Raw genomic sequence first — 21973 nt, 5'->3', positions numbered from 1 at the left:
TATCCTCTTTTTCTCTTTTAAAATGAGTTTATGCTAAAATGACTGCATTGTTGTCATTTGATCTATTCTGACTGCTGTCATTTGAAAAGAAAAATGATATTTTCAGATGAACTCTGTATAGCAAAAGTTAAGTTACTTTGGAAAAAAAAAAACTGTTGGAACTTAAGTACTGTATTTTCAGCAACATTTGCACTATTTGCAATATCGGTCAATAGACGGTCTGTATCTTTTCCTCTGATATGGAATATCAGATATGCATTTAAATTTTTCTGACTCAGGCAACAAAAATCTCCTTTGACATAATACAAGGATCTCTGCAGTTAGAAGACGGGAGCAAGCTACCTAAAGCCCTTTAATAAATGGCTGTTGTTGTTCACGCTGACACCACAGGACCCGGGTGGCATGAAGCTGCCTGTTCTGTATTTTAAATGAGGTACTTTTTTATATTGACTACATAATCTTCCTGCAGTAAAGTTATTCAGATGTTCACATCAAAATTAGGCATCAAGAGTGAATGCGTCATTAGCGTTTGACTGTTAAATAATGCTATTCTAATATAACGATAATAACAAATTACTCTGAAAAATGTATCTAGCCTTATGTTACAGTAAGTGCTCACTGTGTCAAGCACGAGAAAGTGAAAATGAGATCCCAAATGAACTTTAATGGCTAATATTGCCTTTGGGAGAAGAATCATATGCTTTTCGAGAGCCAATTATTCTGGCTTTTTATCCTAAAGACTTTAGATGCTAAAGCAATTTTGGGCTAGTAATTATGCAGAGCATGCTGAAATAGCTTTTCAGTAATTTATATACCTGTATTGTTGTTATTTGAAGGAGGTAAAAATGATGGCCACCATCACGTTTTAAGAGAGAATTATACTATACACTGTGGCTAATAATAGCAGTCTGTGTGGAAGCACCATTTAAATAGTAAAGGCTCAAGTGTTTTTTGATTAATGGTGCTATCTCCATTTTTTTTCCACGCTTAACTAAAGCCATTAAAGTCTGTTAATTTTAAATGCAATGAATGCAGTCTGTTGAATGAAGACTGAAAATGACATCACTGAGACAGCTGGTCTTCATGTTGCAGTGCATAATGATTTATATATATATATATATATATAAGTATATATACAGTGGGGGAAAAGATTATTTGATCCGCTGCTGATTTATAATTTTAATGGTAGGTTTATTTGAACAGTGAGAGACAGAATAACAACAACAAAAATCCAGAAAATTGCATTTCAAAAGCTATAAATTGCATTTTAATGAGTCAAATAAGTATTTGACCCCTTCGCAAAACATGACTTAGTACTTGGTGGCAAAACCCTTGTTGGCAATCACAGAGGTCAGACGTTTCTTGTAGTTGGCCACCAGGTTTGCACACATCTCAGGAGGGATTTTGTCCCAGTCCTTTGGCAACTCGAACCTTCAGCTCCCTCCACAGATTTTCTATGGGATTAAGGTCTGAAGACTGGCTAGGCCACTCCAGGACCTTAATGTGCTTCTTCTTGAGCCACTCCTTTGTTGCCTTGGCCGTGTGTTTTGGGTCATTGTCATGCTGGAATACCTATCCACGACCCATTTTCAATGGCCTGGTTGGCTTCAATGCCCTGGCGGTACATGGCCCCATCCATAGTCGCTCTGATGCGGTGCAGTTGTCCTATCCCCTTAGCAGAAAAACACCCCCAAAGCATAATGTTTCCACCTCCATGTTTGATGGTGGGATGGTGTTCTTGGGGTCATAGGCAGCATTCCTCCTCCTCCAAACACGGCGATGTTGAGTTGATGCCAAAGAGCTTGATTTTGGTCTCATCTGACCACAACACTTTCACCCAGTTCTCCTCTGAATCATTGGTAAGCTTCAGACGGGCCTGTACATGTGTTTTCTTGAGCAGGGGGACCTTGCGGGCGCTGCAGGATTTCAGTCCTTCACAGCATAGTGTGCTACCAATTGTTTTTGTGGTGACTATGGTCCCAGCTGCCTTGAGATCATTGACAAGATCCTCCCGTGTAGTTCTGGGCTGATTCCTCACCGTTCTCATAATCATTGAATCTCCATGAGGTGAGATCTTGCATGGAGCCCCAGACCGAGGGAGATTGACAGTTATTTTGTGTTTCTTCCATTTGCGAATATTCGCACCAACTGTTGTCACCTTCTCACCAAGATGCTTGGCGATGGTCTTGTAGCCCATTCCAGCCTTGTGTAGGTCTATAATCCTTGGACAGCTCTTTGGTCTTGGCCATGGTGGAGAGTTTGGAATCTGATTGATTGACAGGTGTCTTTTATACAAGTAACAAGCTGAGATTAGGAGCACTCTCTTAAAGGGAGTGCTCCTAATCTCAGTCAACCTGTATAAAAGACACCTGGGAGCCAGAAATCTTGCTGATTGATAGGAGATCAATAACTTTCTAGTCTCTCACTGTTGGAATAAACCTACCATTAAAATTATAGACCGATCATTTCTTTGTCAGTGGGCAAACGTACAAAATCAGCAGGGGATCAAATAATTTTCCCCCCGCTGTGTGTGTGTGTGTGTATATATATATTTTGTAATTGGTATTTAAAGGGATAGTTCACCAATAAGATAATGTTCTGTCATTATTTACTCACCCTCATGTCGTTTCAAACCTGTGTGACAAAAGGTGTATTTTAAAAATAATTGAACAGTTCTTTTGAATTTAGGCACAATGAATGGGGTCTGAAGCTTTCAGGCATCATAAAAGAAAAAGAGAGAAAATATTCCATAAAACTTGTACACAATATTCCAGGTCTTCTGATGCCATATGGTAGTGTGATAGCTCCAAAAAGTTATTGTTTACTGAAAATCATAACATCTGCCCTAACTCCCCTTCGTGTGCATTATGGAAGATCGTCAGTAAATATAGACATACATTTTAATTTTATATGATCATATGATATATGATTTCAGAACATGTTGTTATTGTTAAAAAAAAAAAAAAACTACAACTAAAACACTGTAAAAAAAAAAAGTTGAGTCAACTTAAAATTTTAAGAGTTGAGAAAACTCAAAAATCTGCTGAAGCTGGTTGCCTTAAAGTTTTAAGTTGAAATAAAGCTGAAATAAAATAAAATACAAATAAAATACAAATATTAGATTAAAAAAACTTAATACTTAAATGAAAATTAAGCATAAAATTGTCTTGGAAAGTAACTGAAATAAAATGTAAAAAAATAGTACAAAAATTACTAAAACTCACATAAAAAGCACATAAAAAATTACTGTCATGGAAAAGAGTCAATTGATTTCAGAGTCTAAATGTCTACTGCAATTGTTCAAATTGTCATGGAAGAAATATATATATATTTTTCATTTCTATATGAAATATTCTTTAAGACAACTTCAACAACAACAAAAAAGCCTCTATCCAGAAATCTGAAGTGTAAAGGTCTTACATTATTTTATGGATGCCGACTTAACTCCCACCCTTCTTATTCATCTCATATTTATTTAGGATGTTAGTGTGTGTGAGACTGTGGTCAGGAGATGGATGCACCACGTGAAATAGCTCACGCTGATGAATCAATGCAAACATCTCTGTTGACAAGGATGAATGTGAATATAAAACCCACACATTACAATGAATCACTTCTGATATCTGAGCAGTGTAGTCTGCCTACTGAGACAGTTTGGTTATTTCAGGATGATATTTCTATCAAAACAGATTAGTAAAAATTTCAGAAGAGATGAGCCGCGCTCTGCATGCTAAAACGTCCCCTGTGATGATCGCAATACAGTGTACAGGCAGGGATCAATGTTGACTGTTATTAGCATAACTAGCTTTTGTCAGAGACATGAACAGATACTTTTTGGGCCAATTATTCACCACCTGCCCATTTTATATATGCAAACACCTCAGATAGTCAATTAATTACAGCTTTTTTCTTGTATTAAGAGAACCATTGTTTCAAAAGGATATTTTTAAGGGATCTTTTTTACTCTTTTATTTATTTAAAAGAAATGTAATAATTATATTATATAATTTTATTTAGCTAGGTATATTAAACTGATCAAAACTGATGGCAAAATAGATTTGTAATCAGAATATTTCAAATAGATGCTGTTCTTTTCAATCTTGAGGGACAAAATGCATCAGTTCCCACAAAAAATATTAAGCATAACTGTTTTCAACACTGATAATAATAGTATTTATTTTCTTGAGTTTCTAACAAATAAGTATATTAGACTGATTTCTGAAGGATCATGTGACAATGAAAACTGGAGTAATGATGCTGAAAATTCAGCTTTGCTATCACAGGAAATAATTACATGTTAAATATATTAAATTAGAAAACAGTTCTTTTAAATTGTAATAATATTTCAGTTTTTACTGTATTTTTGATTAAATAAATGCGGCTTTCATTCAAAAACATAAGAAATCGTACTGATCCCACACAAAAGTAATTTATCTTTACTTGCAAATTGAATGTAACTAAAAATCCAGTTCATGAATCTTTATGATTAACCAGAAAAGAACCAGTTTTTAAGAGTCATTTGTTCGCAAGTCAGACATTGTGGCTCACTTTTTTGAGGAATGTTTGCAGGACAGTCTCTATGATGCATGCCAGTCAATTTTTGTAGTATCGTTAATTTAATATTTACCTGCCCCTAACTGTCACATAAAAATGAGCAGACTGTGTTTTGGCTGTTTTATATGTCACTCACACACCCCCTCACGCTCTGAATAGACAGTTCTTGGCCAGAATATGCACCATATTTAATGCCAAATATCTTTGTCTGTCTTGTCTCAGACTGTCTTGTCACGCTGGGACTGAAAAGAGTACTGTGAGTTTGTGAGAGCTGCCAGCATGCAATAACAATTCCCAGAACTGCGAGTGTCTTAGCATATCGTCATCTATACCTGTCTGGCCTCATACTGACATAGTCCTACAGGGCACATCACATCCTCAGTCAGCTATGAGAAAGTATTTGCACCCAGCGGAGCACTCAATCACATCAGAAGAGGCCTACTGACACCAAAACCACCATAACTCTTCTCAGAACAAGAGGCTTTTGCTCCGGTCCTGCAGTCACGCTTTTCCAGGACTCCACTAAGATTCAGAGCATGTTCCTGCTCTCCACACCCGTGCACCGATCAGTCTCTTGGCTAATGAGTCGCGGAGCTCTTGTGGCGCAATCGAGAACCTCAGCTATACCTCCACTCGTCTGCCGATCGCGAGAGGTGGAGGGGAGGGTTGGCTTCTCCCGGTCTGAAACACAGCCAAGTCTTTTCATTACAAAAAGTGGTCTGAGTCTCTGCTCTTAGGCCGACTCAGTCATTTCTGTCCGCTGCAGAGCCATTACGATGATTGAGGTTAATTGCGTAAATATTTCAGGTGGCCCAGCGCAATGCGTTTTGTTATTGCAGCACCAAAATAGAGAATAACACGGAGCTTGTTTGTTTATTCCAGCAATAAAGAAGCTCATTGTGGTGGCGCTGCCCCTAATCTCGATTCAAACCCACGCTTCCTGATTTGGAAGTGACATTCGCAATTTCTTTGGTGCAAGCTGAATGCAGCATTACTGAATCATTTTCCAAGTCGGCAATATGTCATTGCTCGCTGGGAAGAATTCCAGCGCAGGCTTGATCAGTGTGGCCGATTCATCACATTCCTGCTGTTCTCTTCAACAGAAACATAGATTACAACCTACAGCCTGTACATAAAGGAACCAGGTCAAGGACCAACATGATGGATGTGGTACATTTAAAGCATAGTTTACAGCCACCCACTTCCAAGCTTTTTCAATGACAAACAAATCTTGAAGTCCCCTGACAGATATTCACTGCTTCTTAATTGATTAGCTGTTTCTCTCACCCGAACGGAGGAGGGCTAAATTAAAGAGTGGTTGTGTTTTCCTAACTGACACAGGCACTTTGTCAGTGAAAGGTTATTGGCTCTTCTCCCATCCTCATGACCTGCCAACGCAATCCGATGGGGAGCCTCCGAATCCAACTTCTAATCATTCCTCCTTGGCAGTTTTAAGCAGGATCAGTGACCGAGGTGCTTGTGCGGATGGGGCAGCTGGGAGCGAAGTCATTTAGATTCTGATCACACGCTGGATTTACCTCCCCCTGTGCAGCAACACGGATAACCGCTGCTTGTTTGTGCTGTTTGGGTAAATGGCATAGCCAAATATCTTTTGTCACATGCTTTGAAAAATAAGGAGGCACATTATAGAACACCTTTTTGTTGATGTCCCGTTGTTGTTGAACTTAGTTGTGGTGGCAACTTGTTAGGCTTTTTGCTATTGTGAAGGAGTGTGGGCTAATAATATGAATACTGAAAGCTTTTTTTGACATGCTCAATACAACCTAATGTGTTGTACCAATACCGGAAATCATAGAAAACATCTAACATTTACTAAAACATGTACTAAAACAACACTGTTATGCTAATATTAGTATGTGTATTTATGTTTACGTATATACTGTAAAAATATGTGTAATTTTAACTGTAAAATAGTAAAAACTGTAAAATACTGTAAAATATTAAATGTAAAAAGGCTACGGGAAAAATGTTAATAGTAAGTTCCCATACTGTATACAGGGAAAAACTGTCAAAGATCTAACTAGACATTTCATGAAATTTTACAGTAACATGATGTTAATTGTACAGTTTTTAGAAGAAAAAAGAACAAATCATCGAATTGTATAATTTAGTCAAAACTGTAAACTGACATTCCCAGAATTCCCTTGCATGACAATCCACATTTGAAAGTATTTTGTTTAAATAATCATGTTTCTTAATAGTTTTGTTATCAGTTATGCATTTGGATTTTGTGTTACATCCTCTGTTGTTAAAAGAATGTTAAGTGCATTGACGTGTGTTACCATGATGGTGTTTTGTGTTTGCGTGACTGTGCACCTTCTGTATGTTAGTATATACTTCAGCTTTACTGGTTTAAATTAAAATTTTCTTGTTTGTTTTACAGTGTAGCTGAGTTGAGTTGAGTTTATTTGACACAAAAAAAAGTAGTCATTCACTGTTACAACCTTCATTGTCAAGGATAACACAGTAAAGTTACAGTAACTTATTTCTATTGTGGTCCTTGCTTTAAAAAGAGAATGCCGAAAATTCAGATTTATGAAGAACTGTTATTTTAAATTGTAATTATATTTTATTTCTTATTTTATTTGCAGCCTTGGTTAGACCCTTGAATGGCAGTGCGTGTGTATATTGTTTTATTTTCTATAATGTTTTTGTGTTTTTGTGTGAGGGAGAGAGTATGTGTGTAATAGAAACTCTTCTGTATTGTTGCCAGCTGTTGTTATGCTTAAGTGTTTCTCAGGTGAGCGACAGCTTTGGTAGTCCCATATGGCTCTGTTCAGTCCGATTCTGTCAGGAGTGCAAAAGAGCTGTGAATAGTTTTGCAATACTTTTCGGCAGCTGTTCCTCTCATGTGGGAGTTGTCATATATGTTGGTTTAATATATTTATATTTATTTATGACCATTTTTATTTATTTTCTAGAAAATATACAGTCTCAAATCTATTTAAAATCCTAGCAGTACTTTTACATCCTTCTGGATTCAGCTAGGTAATATATTCAAAGGTAATTGGACTTTTCTGGAAATCAAGCAGGTCACCTGGCCTAGTCGAAGAGAGTGGGAAAAAATGGCCGGCCACCTTTGCAGATCTCACCAGGGAGATGTCTGGCATAATTACACCCACCTGCCTCAACGCGCCACCCACAAACCTCTCCAAGTTGGCATGAGAAAAAGCAGAAACCAAGGTCAAATAATACACAGCATTGTGGAAAGCTAGCTGATGAAAAGAAAAGGGCTCAGCGTGGGGGCTCTGACTCACTCTGACAGAATAGAAAATTGCTTGTAATATGCCTCCAATCTGAGCTTCCTGGCGGTAAATCACGTTAGAAGTTTTGTTCCTCATCTCTCGCAGCATCAGTTAAGTGACTTTGAGAGATTCGGGCTGAATCACGTGATGGCCAAAACGCATTAAAGAATGACAGAAATGTAACTGTAGGGCCAGCTGCGTTTTTAAATAATGGCTACCAATGGCAAAAAAATATATAAAGAAACAAAAACAAAACGCTGCTGACAGTAAACGAGATCTGGCCAATTTGATTCTGTGGATATTGCTGCCGTAATTTTCAAAAAGATAAAACTGGCATCTGTTTGGTTTGAAACAGCCTGCTAAATATTAGATCATCTGCAACTGAACAACTGTGGGGATTTAGACATGTTGTTTTTATTTATGCAATGATAGATTTAAAGATCACAGTTCTTTCAATCCACAGATGGTGAAGTAAATTTAACTCTAAAGCCTGTTTCACACTGCATGCATGTTTATTTTGCTGGTCACATTAACAGGTCACAGCATTCACACTGTGCAGCAGTCTGCGCAAGCAAAACGATGCTGGGTCACAGACTTTCGCCACTGAACTTAAAAGTAGAATGTTTGAAGAATATTCAGTAAATGTGATTGAATCTTGATGATTTTTAGCAGTTTGGTTTGCGTTCCACCTTTTAAATGTAAATGTCCTTCCTCTTCTCATGTCAATTCATTTTTATTGATAATGAAGTTTGAAATCATTCTCAATTCAGTTTTCTATACATACAGGAAATTCTGTCATTTTAAAGGAATAAGTGAATGGGTGCCGTCAGAATGAGAGTCCAAATATCACAATTATCCACAAGTAATCATACTCCAGTCCATCAATTAACATCTTGTAATGGCATTTTAACTGTATACCATCACTTCTGGCCAAAATATCAGTCCATAAATCATAATAATGCTTCCTCCAAAGAATAACTCCATCCCCTGTTGTCCTCTTACATAAAAATCCACTGACATAAGTGTTTTTGCTTTTAAATGGTGCTTGATCTGTGCATTTTTCTCTTCTGATTTTGACAAGATGACTTTTCACTGGAAAAGCAATATTATGTACAGTGGCATGCGAAAGATTGGGAACCCCTTGCAGAATCTGTGAAAATGTGAATAATTTTAACAAAATAAGAGAGATCATACAAAATGCATGTTATTTTTTATTTAATACTGCCCTGAGTAAGATATTTTACATAAAAAGGTTCAAACATTCACTGATGCTCCAGAAGGAAACACGATGCATTAAGAGCCGAGGGTTGAAAACTTTTTAACAGGATGATGTCCAAATTTTTCTTATTTTATTGAAATATAATCCCCCCCCCCCCCCCCCCATTTAGTACTGACCTTCTGAAGCAACAGAAGATACTTGCATGTTTCCCGGAAGACAAATTAAGTAATATTTACCTTGATCTTCAAATTCAAAAAGTTTTCACCCCCCAGCTCTTAATGCATCGTGTTTCCTTCTGGAGCATCAGTGAACGTTTGAACCTTTTTTAATAGTTGTGTTTGAGTCCCTCAATCGTCCTCAGTGTGAAAAGATGGATCTCAAAATCATACAGTCACTGCTGGAAAGAGTTCAAATATGCAAAAGATGCTGGAAAACGTCTCAGGTTACGTACGTAACCCTGGTTCCCTGAAGGGAACGAGACGCTGCGTCGATGAAGCTACGGGAACGCCTTCAGCGTGACCGCGCTCTGAACCAGAGTGTCGTCACCGACCGGGAAGCATAAAAGCATGTGCGGTGGAGCCGGCGTTTGCTTCTAGGAATGAAGCAACCGCTCGCAGGGATGCAGGAAGTATGGCCTCGAGACGCAGGGTCTCGTTCCCTTCCAGGAACTCGAGCTGCGTCGATGACGCTACGGGAACGAGATGCCCACACCACCAGACTTCCAAGTCCCTGCCCTGTGTGTATCCCTCAGGACAGGAGCACTACAAGGGCGAAAGAACAGAAGAGCCCGGAGTGACCTGCAGATCAAGGCCATAGAAGCGGACAAAAGTAAGGGGCGTGGACCACCCCACGCTCGTCAGGGCTTCTTTTTTTTCTTTACTGCCATGGTGTGCAGACACGCACCAGCCTGACCTGCAGCCGCGAGCCTTCAGAGACAACGCCACGCAAAGGAACGGATAGCTCGCGAGCGTCTGTTCCACTGGGGGCATGGCTTCTGATATGAATGAGAATTACGTAATGCACGCGTCGTCTCGGCATCGCGTGCTGCAACAGCGAGCTCTCACTCAAAGGGGGAAGAACCGCACACGCGGGCTTCCACGAGCGAGAGCGCTAGATCTGGGGAATGCAGGAGGAGATAGGGCGATAACCCGTCTCCAAGCCGTTCGCCAGATCCACGTTGTCATCCCCACAATATCACTCGCCGCCGTGCCTCAGCAGCGGCGGGAATGCGAGATGTACAGCGGGGAGAAGCACAATCAGACCCCTTTTTTTTTTTTTTTTTTTTAAAGATCGGACTGCGCGCCGTTCTCATTCATAATAAGCTTGTACAAACACTGTTTCATTGACGCGTCCACCTCCTCGGAGGAAGACAGGTCTTAGGGAAGGGAAGAAGATAGGGGCTCGCCCGTCTTCATTCAACGCTAGTGAAAACTCACTCCTCTCTTTTTTTCAAAGAGAGCCTTCAGAGAGCAAGCATAAGCAATGAAAAAAGCTCACAAAACGGGCAGTCAGCTCTCTCGAGAGCTGAATCTGCGTGCTCTGCTCTCAAGCACACCACACACAGACTGCGTGTATCCCAAGCAGTGATATAATGTGTGTAGGGAGGAACACACAGCCCGTAATGCGATCTGCTATCGCCCCAGTGCTTGCACATATTGCTGGAGCCTAATTCAAGTGATTGTGCCAGGACAAACAACACTAAATAAGACTCACAACACAAATCGACAGACACACAGATAGAGTAGCGGTTGCTGAATGACAAAAAGCAAACGCCGGCTCTACCACCGCACGTGTTTTTATGCTTCCCGGTCGGTGACGTCACCCGCCCATGACGTCTCGCCCATCCATTGGACAGATTACACTCTGGTTCAGAGCGCGTAGCTTCATCGACGCTGCTCGAGCTCCTGGAAGGGAACAGAAGATTATGCAGGACCTGGAGGATTTTGCTGAAGAACAGTGCACAGTTTAACTGTTCAGAACAAACAAGGGACTCATGAACAACCATCACAAAACAAAAAAACAGTCGTAGATCATCCAGGTAACCACACACAGTATTAAGAACCAAGGGTTCCCAAACTTTTGAAGGGGGTTATTTTAATAATTCAATAAATTTTTTTGTCTTGTGGACTATATGTAAACATCTTTTATGTAACGTATTTACCTTACTCAGGACAGTACTAAATAAAAAATAACATGCATTTTGTATGACCTATGTTATTTTGTTATAATTATTCACATTTTCACAGATTCTGCAAGGGGTTCCCAAACGTTCGCATGCCCCTGTATAGAGGACTCATATTTTAGCCAGAAATAATGGTTTGAAGTTAAAAACATCCTGATAGATTTTTTTACTACAAACACGCAGCTTTACATTTCACAAGACATAAATTGATGGACTGGAGTCCTGTGGATTACTTGTGTTTATGCACTTTATATATGCGTTGTGTAATAGGCCTAAAATGTAGTGAATTCATAGAAATATGCTGTTCACAAAGGCCCCTCTGCCTCACAGAAATGCAGTAATGTCAACAAAGTTAGGCTGTCAAGAAAGTGTTAGAACGTTTCTTCACAGTTTGACTTGAAGGTAGAGTGCCATTCTCAGAGCATTGAGAGTGTATTTGTGTGAGTGTGGAAATGGAATAGAGTAACCTTAATGACACACATTTCAGGGCACTGCCCTCCACTGAGGTCCACTGAGTGGCATGCATGCTCATCGCATCACTTCCTGCTCACTAGTTCATGTCAAACTATTTTGAAGGGGGCTTTCGGCTTTCTGCTTCTGCTGCATTGAATCAGATATGTTTGAGTGACTCTTGAATTAAGGGCACTTTTAACTACTTCAGGTTTGTTTAGTCTACACAATCAAGGATACACAAGTCAGAATAATTGATCAACCATCTGATCTGGATATTGGATACAGTACAATTTAAAATGTACAATTTAAAATATGTAAATTTGTAATTATAAAAATCTACACAACATATGTTTAAAGTTATTATAATCAATCTTTTAAAACCTTTTTTTTTTCTATGACTGCATTTCATACCATAATTGCACCTATTTATTAAGCAATGGTGCTGTTTTAAAACCTGTTTTCACTTAAATCACAACCCATAAACCATAACGTCAATAAAGCTCATAGTCGATGAATATATATCAATAATTTTGTATTTATTGGTCATAAGCTAAGCTCTCAATCTTTGTGTATGGATCTGCTTGCAGTAAATGGCTCTTTTTCAGATGAACGCTTTTGAGAGGGCCAACAGCTGGATGAGTCTTCCTAATGAGTAACAGCAGGTGCCCTCTGTGTATGAAGAGAGGGACATCATAATATCGATAGCTTTTGGCAGTTAATCTTGCTATTTTAACCAGAATGGGTCTCACTGTTTGAGTTTAAGAGCTGTTTGTCCTTTTTGAAAAAAAAAAAAGGTTAAAATATCAAGGTACACCAAGATACAAAAGCTGTACAAGTGAAAGTGAAAGTAACGTGACATACGGCCAAGTATGGTGACCCATACTCGGAATTCGTGCTCTGCATTTAACCCATCCAAAGTGCACACACACAGCAGTAAACGCACAAACACCATGAACACACACCCAGAGCAGTGGGCAGCCATTTATGCTGCGGCTGCCAGAGAGTCACCACAGTCACCAACAACGACACTCACCAGATCCCAATCCCCTGATTTCTGATCACCGCCACCTGTCAGCACTAATCAGCAGCACTTTATCCCTGCACTCCTCCCGTTCATTCACTGGTCTCAAACGTTCCATGTTGACTAACCTGACCCAACTTAACTTTTGTCTACTTACCAGTTGCTCCAGTGTTCCTATCCCTGTTCTTATTCACACTCAGATAAGCCCCTAGAGACATTCCCATTCCTTGCCTGCTTACCTGGACATTCTGCTCATCTCATTCCCCTCTGCTACTACTCAATAAACCTGTTGATTGTATTGCACTTACCCCTGTGTCTATCTGCTGACAGCGGTGCCCGGGGAACCATTATTACATGTGACCCTGGACCACAAAACAAGTCATAAGGATCAAATTTTTTTAAATAATTGTGACTTTGTATTTCGAAAAAAAAAATCTAACAATTTCAAAAAGATACACAAAAAAGGTACACTTTCAAAAGATAGACATTTGTACCTTTTTAAGCCAAAAGGGTGCATATTAGTAACTAAAGTATACATATTAAACTTTTAAAAATGGTATAGCCCCAGTGACAGCTTTTGTACATTTACTTCTGAGATTGTAACATGATGTAATGTTGTCTGTGATGATACTGATATTAATAATTTGGGGGAATATTGTAAGTTTAATGTTGGTTTAACGTATGGAAGTTCATTTCCACCACGTAAGAAGAAAATGTATAGACAAAGTTATGATTACCAAAGTATGACTTTTTTTGTGATATAAAATGTGACATTATGACAGAAAGATGAAACTATAAGATTCATCTCTTTTTTAATAAGAAATTCATAATTATGACATAAAAGGTCAAAATTAAGACAATTATTACATATGTGACCCTGGACCACAAAACAAGTCATAAGGGTAATTTCTTTTAAATAATTGTGACTTTGTATGTTATAATTTCGATTTTATTTTTTATCTTATAATTTCAACTATTTAGCTTTGTCCTGTCTTGTTATAATTTGACTTGCGTCATAATTTCACCTTTTTTTTCTTTTTTTTTTATTATTATGACTTAGTATCTCTTAATTTGGACTTTTTATGATTTTTATGAAAAATGGGCTTCCTTAAACTTGTGTAGATTCAAAATATTTTTTCTTTCTCTTTTTTATAGTGAATTTATCCAGCCATAAATCTTTCAGTTTGTCTTGTGCATATATTACCCAGTAAATGCACCAAGTAGAGAGACATTTTACACATCCATCAGCTTTTGAACAGTCTTTTCTTTTCTGTCAAAGTTGTGTCTGCAGTTGTGTCCACACTGTGAAAAATGGCACTGTCTGGATGAACAAAATGGGATGATTCCATTGTCCCCACCAGGAGATTTAATGGTTTTCTGTGACAAAGCTAAATGATGCTTCACTCTCTCTCTCTCTGTCTCTCTCTGTCTGTGTGCACTCTGCAACCTTCCATACGGCTTCTGTAGTGTGACACTGTGTTGTTTGCATTACAACAGATGTGGCTTTTATACACTTATAGGTGTTTGTAAGCATGCATGTTTTTCACCACAAAATTATATTAACACAATGTGTAGGTTTAATACGTTTGTTGTCTAAGGCAGCTGTTAATCTCATCAGGGTATTTGTACATACTACCTCTGCATATTAGTTGTTATAGGTAATTATCTTACTTCATTTTGTTTACTTGAAAAAGCGAGTTATCAGATAATTTGATTTTAGTTGTGTAATATTGTTTTTAATTAAAATTGTTCTAGTGTTTCAAAGAAGCACTCAGGCACTTTTAATAATAAAGTTTATTACTGAGGCAACTGAAATTGAGCTTTAAACTTAGCCTAAGATCATACACCACTTCTCATAAAACCATTTAACATTTGATACACTTTGGATGACTGCAGTATTCTAAGTGTAAGTAATAAAGCATTCTTTATCTGTCTGTGTGTGTCGATAGATAGATAGATAGATAGATAGATAGATAGATAGATAGATAGATAGATAGATAGATAGATAGATAGATAGATAGATAGATAGATAGATAGATAGATAGATAGATAGATAGATAGATAGATAGATAGATAGATAGATGTAGGCCTGTACACACACACACACATATTTATGAAGGCCTATATTATAATTTTGCATTTTCATATTACTCAGATTGAATTAGAATTCCTAATTCAGTTCCAAATGGCACACAATACTAAGGCTAAAATATTTAATTATATACTTATGATATGATATCCAATTATTAAGGAAATGGAAATGTATTTCTGACATTCTGCCATGAAAAAAACCAGAGGCCTCCCGCCTATTATCTGATATATTATATAGAGTCTTTGTAACTGTAATCTTATCCTGCATTTTTTAGTATGATTCATATCTGTAAGATCACCCAGGATCATAAACAACCTACCACACAGTAAAAAGACACAGTCCCCACTGGATTTGATCTGTTATCTACTGCGGAACTGAAACACGCAACTCTCGCTCTCTTTTTTTTCTGTCTGAGACGGTTGTGGTTGTATGCTTTGCTTAGGTGCCTTTGGGCGCCTGTGCTTGATCTTCAGTTGTTCACTGAAAACTTGTTATGACTGCACTTTGTTCCCCTGCCACTCGTTTGGCACGTTTTCCCTCGGCTGCCTCGAAACTTGCAGTAACGGCAGTGAAGGGCAAAGCCTCTTCACAAGATTATCAATTCAAACCTATCCTATGCATTATGTTACCGCTACCTCACAAGCACTCTCTGAATTTAAATGAAGTTTCTAGGCAATTATTATTCATTGGATTGCAGGACATTTAAACACCTTATTAGAATGTGCATAAAATCAGACTTAAGGGAGAGTGCGGAAACTGTGTTATTTTACAGATTATGGAGCTGATTTGGCAATTGTTGCAGGTATTGTGGTTAGACACGTCGGAGCATTGCGAACAATGCCCGATGATGGCGTGCTGCTATTTCCATAACAATGACACATAAAAACATTCCTCCTGAGAAATCAGTTCATTTGTTCATCACTCTCAGACTTGATGTACGTTACGGGTGTGTTTTTTCAGGAATGAGGGAATGAAAGTATCGCTTAACAAACCATAGCATAATAAATCTCTGCAATGCAGTCCTGGCCATTTCTAACAACAACTGTGGCTAAAGACTTATTACTTTTAAACTGCTAAACAGGGGAACAATATAGCTTTTAATTCCACAGGGTGTAGATAATATATATATATTCTGTCTCTATATACATACATATAGTAATATGGATTTAAAAGCTCCATTGCTCCTATATATTTAATCATTTAATGTAAAAAGCCAATGTCTGTGTGTGTGGATGGATAGATGGATACAGATAATGACAGGGTTTCTGTCTGTGAATGATAAGCTATGACTGGAATCATAAATTCCTAGTTTTCGTATTCTGACACATTTTTTTAATGACAATTCTGTAAAATAGCGTTACATATTCAGGTTGTGTGTAGTTTTAGTGGCATTGAACTTTTTTTGTGAGCCAATTTATAAGGATAAGCTTTTCTCTTTTTTTTGTCCCTCCATGCCCTTCAAAATGTCCGTAATGTAAAAATATCACTTCATTGTGTAATCATTTCAAGGCAAGAGCACGTCTGCACACAAGTGTGGGTTTCGGCTGTGTGTGATTGATGCTTTGTGCCCATTACTGTTCTGAGAAGATTACAAGTTAGTCATGGTCTACTGTTATAGCACCAAGGGCATGTACTGTAGCAGGACCAAATACTTTTCCTAAGTCTTTTCCACTCCACAGAGATTATTTTCCTTTTTCAGGGAAACATCCTTGTGCTTATGCAGGAAATCTGCTGTAAATGTTATTAAAAACAGATGCGGGTGAGAGCTTTAAATATTCCATTAGCATAATGATAGAACAGCATATGAATTCTGTGTATGTGCTACATGAGCCTGTTCGCTTTAAGATGCATAAGGCATTTTGGAAATGAAAGCCATTTCAATGCTAATGTGACGCGAAGTCTGGTGCCGAGGGTGAAATGCCATCTGTATGGTTGCATCAATATGCCTCTTCGTTTCAGCCTTGATGAAAGGATGAAAAGTTTTATATCGAGGGTCCATCTGTTCAATCAGAGCAATTAGTTTATCTAAACTGACATCACCTGGCTGAGTTTGACCTGGGCTGATTAGATCTGGGAGGTCGGGAAGGTTGATGAAGCAGCGAGATACACACACACACACACAGAGAAAGACAAAAGCTTCATACATTAGCCTTGAAAAGCATAAATGAGGATATTGCTTGCATGCAGCCATCTCTCTGGTTGTTTGTATGTGGGTTGAAAGTCTGTTTACATGCTTATTCACTTCACTGACTATCACTAGGTAGCTGATGCTTTGAAAGCAGGTGCTTTCCTGTAGCTCAAATAGTAGAGCATGGTGCTAGCAACGCCAAGGTCATGGGTTTGATTCCCAGCGAAAGCAAGAGCTGATAAAATGTAAAAACTGTAACTTGACTGCAATGTAAGTCGCTTTGGATAAAAGCGTCTGCTAAATGCATAACTGTAAATGATGCATAATGTTTAAGAATAATTTATATTGTAAATGAATGTCAAAGGGAAAATGTATATTTTACATTTTTAAGCTTTTTTTATGCTTTTCAACAAATCACAATCTTGCCTAGTTTATTTCACATGACCCTGCTATGTGACAAAATAGTATATATATATATATATATATATATATATATATATATATGTATGTATGTGACCCTGGACCACAAAACGTCTCGGGTTACGTTCCCTGAAGGCTATGAGACGCTGCGTCGAAAGCGCTAGGGGAACACTTCCAGCGTGACCACGCTCTGAACCAGAGTGTAATCTGTCCAATGGATGGGCGAGACGTCACACGCGGGTGACGTCACCGACCGGGAAGCATAAAAGCATGTGCGGTGGAGCCGGCGTTTGCTTCTAGGAATGAAGCAACCGCTCGCAGGGATACAGGAAGTATGGCCTCGAGACGCAGCGTCTCGTTCCCTTCAGGGAACCAGGGTTACATATGTAACCCGAGAAGTTCCCTTCCAGGAACTCGAGCTGCGTCGAAAGTGTTAGGGGAACGAAATTCCCACACCACCAGACTTCCAAATACCTTCCCTGTGTGTATCGCTAAGAGCACAACGAGGGCGAAAGAACAGAAGAGGGAACCAGTCTTAAGTGTCAATTTTTCAAAATTGAAATTCATACATAATCTGAAAGCTGAATAAATAATATTTGCATTTATGTATGGTTTGTTAGAATAGGACAATATTTGGCCGAGATACAACTATTTGAAAATCTGGAATCTGAGGGTGCAAAAAATTCTAAATATTGAAAAAATCGCTTTTAAAGTTGTCCAAATGAAGTTCTTAGCCATGCATATTACTAATCAAAAATTAAGTTTTGATATATTTACGGTAAGAAATTTACAAAATATCTTCATGTAGCATGATCTTTACTTAATGTCCTAATGATTTTTGGCATAAAAGAAAAATCGATAATTTTGACCCACACAATGTATTTTTGGCTATTGCTACAAATATATCCCAGCGACTTAAGACTGGTTTTGTGGTCCAGGGTCACATATATATATATATATATATATATATATATATATACAGTGGGTACGGAAAGTATTCAGACCCCCTTACATTTTTCACTCTTTGTTATATTGCAGCCATTTGCTAAAATCATTTAAGTTCATTTTTTTTCCTCATTAATGTACACACAGCACCCCATATTGACAGAAAAACACACAATTGTTGACATTTTTGAAGATTTATTAAAAAAGAAAAACTGAAATGTCACATGGTCCTAAGTATTCAGACCCTTTGCTGTGACACTCATATATTTAACTCAGGTGCTGTCCATTTCTTCGGATCATCCTTGAGATGGTTCTACACCTTCATTTGAGTCCAGTTGTGTTTGATTATACTGACTGGACTTGATTAGGAAAGCCACACACCGGTCTATATAAGACCTTACAGCTCACAGTGCATGTCAGAGCAAATGAGAATCATGAGGTCAAAGGAACTGCCTGAAGAGCTCAGAGACAGAATTGTGGCAGGGCACAGATCTGGCCAAGGTTACAAAAAAATTTCTGCTGTACTTAAAGTTCCTAAGAGCACAGTGGCATCCATAATCCTTAAATGGATGACGTTTGGGACGACCAGAACCCTTCTTAGAGCTGGCCGTCCGGCCAAACTGAGCTATCGGGGGAGAAGAGCCTTGGTGAGAGAGGTAAAGAAGAACCCAAAGATCACTGTGGCTGAGCTCCAGAGATGCAGTCGGGAGATGGGAGAAAGACCGTCACTGCAGCCCTCCAGCAGTCGGGGCTTTATGGCAGAGTGGCCCGACGGAGGCCTCTCCTCAGTGCAAGACACAAAAAAACACCTGAAGGACCACAAGATGGTGAAATAAGATTCTCTGGTCTGATGAGACCAAGATAGAACTTTTTGGCCTTAATTCTAAGCGGTATGTGTGGAGAAAACCAGGCACTGCTCATCACCTGTCCAATACAGTCCCAACAGTGAAGCATGGTGGTGGCAGCATCATGCTGTGGGGGTGTTTTTCAGCTGCAGGGACAGGACGACTGGTTGCAATCGAAGGAAAGATGAATGCGGCCAAGTACAGGGATATCCTGGACGAAAACCTTCTCCAGAGTGCTCAGGACCTCAGACTGGGCCGAAGGTTTACCTTCCAACAAGACAATGACCCTAAGCACACAGCTAAAATAACGAAGGAGTGGCTTCACAACTCCGTGACTGTTCTTGAATGGCCCAGCCAGAGCTCTGACTTAAACCCAATTGAGCATCTCTGGAGAGACCTAAAAATGGCTGTCCACCAACGTTTACCATCCAACCTGACAGAACTGGAGAGGATCTGCAAGGAGGAATGGCAGAGGATCCCCAAATCCAGGTGTGAAAAACTTGTTGCATCTTTCCCAAAAAGACGCATGGCTGTATTAGATCAAAAGGGTGCTTCTACTAAATACTGAGCAAAGGGTCTGAATACTTAGGGCCATGTGATATTTCAGTTTTTCTTTTTTAATAAATCTGCAAAAATGTCAACAATTCTGTGTTTTTCTGTCAATATGGGGTGCTGTGTGTACATTAATGAGGAAAAAAAATGAACAAATGATTTTAGCAAATGGCAGCAATATAACAAAGAGTGAAAAATTTAAGGGGGTCTGAATACTTTCCGTACCCACTGTATGTATATATATATATATATATATATATATATATATATATTGACACCGATATTACCATTCTAGCTGATATTGACAAGCCAATAGTAATTTTTTAAAATAAAACACAGACTAAAAGTTTGCGATTTTTAAATGCCACAAGTGTTATATATATATATATATATATATATATATATAACAGGGTAATATATAATATAACGATGTAATTTGATAATTATTGATTTTAAAACATAGATTTTTAAAGCCTATTGTCAATATGATATGAATATATTGTGTATCCCTAATGTCAAGCAAATACGAGGTTATAAAAACTGCACATTTAATAATTATAAAAGACTTGTATTAAATTATTATTAAAATAAAAATGTATATTTAAAATATTAAACATCTGTCTTAAGTCTTCATAAAATTGTAAATTTTGAAAATAATAAAAATAAATTACCCCTAACTGATAAAACCACTGAAATTGGCTGTATTTATCAAAAATATGTATGATATGGTATAAAATTTCTGTTGTACCATCAACCTATTCAGATGACCCTTCTGTATTCTCATGCTTTGGTAAATACACCCTGCCACATTTCTTCTCATTTCAGACATGTTTAAACTGTACATACGCATGAGTTAGGGCAAGAGTCAGCCACACTGAACTTCAGCTACCAAGAGAGAGGCATGTAGCCATATTTAAAAGACAGATTGCCTGCAGCTTCAAATGACACAGGGGAATGAACAGCAAGGCCTTTTACTGTTTGCTGCGCTCCGAGGGGGCTCAAAGCAATGATCAAGGAGAGGGAACAAAAATGTGATTAAAGATTGATGCAAGACAGATGCAGGCACCCTGTCTTCTAAAAAAGGTGACAAAACGTAGGACAGAAAGCTAAGTCCCTTTTATAAGAACCATTTTTGCCAAGTTAATCCTGAAGTTTGGATCTATTATATATTAGTTAAAGGAATAGCTCAACCAGAAAATAAAATAAAAATCAGAAAATTTACTTACCCTCGGGCCATCCAAATTTGTTTCTTCATCGGAACAAATTTGGAGAAATTTAGCATTTCATCACCTGCTCACCATTGGTCCTCTGCAGTGAATGGGTGCCGTCAGAATGAGAGTCCAAACAGCAAATAAAAACATCACAATAGTCCACAAGTAATCCACATGACTCCAGTCCATCGATAAACCTTGTTTGAAAATCCACCGACATATTTGTATTTGCTTGTGAACAGTGCTTGATCTGCGCATATTTCTCTCCTGATTCAGACGATATGATTTTTTCACTGGAGAAAGCAATATTATAGGTATTTATAATATATGGTATTTAAAAATGTCTTGATTGATCTGTGATTACAAACTTACAGGTTTTCGCTTCACAAGGTGTCAATTGATGGACTGGAGTGGTGTGGATTACTTGTGGACTATTGTGATGTTTTTATCAGCTGTTTGGACTCTCATCCTGACGGCACCAATTCACTGAAGAGGATCCATTGGTGAGCAAGTGATGCTCGCATTGCTCAGTAAACGATGTAGTAGTAATTCAGGATGTTTCAGTCTCCCAGGCATCTGTCGGATTTATTTTCCTCTGAATATCTTAGTAGCAAGTCTTTGAAACATTCAAGTGACTTAATGCTCTCAATCATCTTTTGTCACCACTTCTGAGAAGATGAAAAAGACACCCGCTTGCATCATGAATTTTATTCATTGTGTTTTCACAACAGCAGTAAAACCTTGGGGGCCGGCCCCTTTCAATAGCATCCGCACAAGTGAATAGCAGTCACAGGGTCTGACCGACGTCAAGAGAGTTTATGAAAATAAAAAAACTTGAGCTCATTATTCCTCTTGTTCCTTTGCCCTAGGACGGCAGAAAAAGAACCTATTTGCTGCTGTGGAAAGTTCAGCAAACATAATTCATGAAAGAATTGGAATTGTCCATGGAATGAGGCACATGAACACAACTGTGCGTGTAAACACACACACACACACACACACACACACACACAAGACATACGCAACCACACTACCTTACACGTATCGATGTAGAGCATGTGTGCACCGTATACTGCAGAGATCTA

The sequence above is a fragment of the Barbus barbus genome (assembly GCF_936440315.1).
Source record: "Barbus barbus genome assembly, chromosome: 34".
In the NCBI taxonomy this organism is placed as follows: Eukaryota; Metazoa; Chordata; class Actinopteri; order Cypriniformes; family Cyprinidae; genus Barbus; species Barbus barbus.
The sequence above is the reverse complement of the archived record's forward strand: the minus strand, read 5'-3'. Positions refer to the sequence as shown.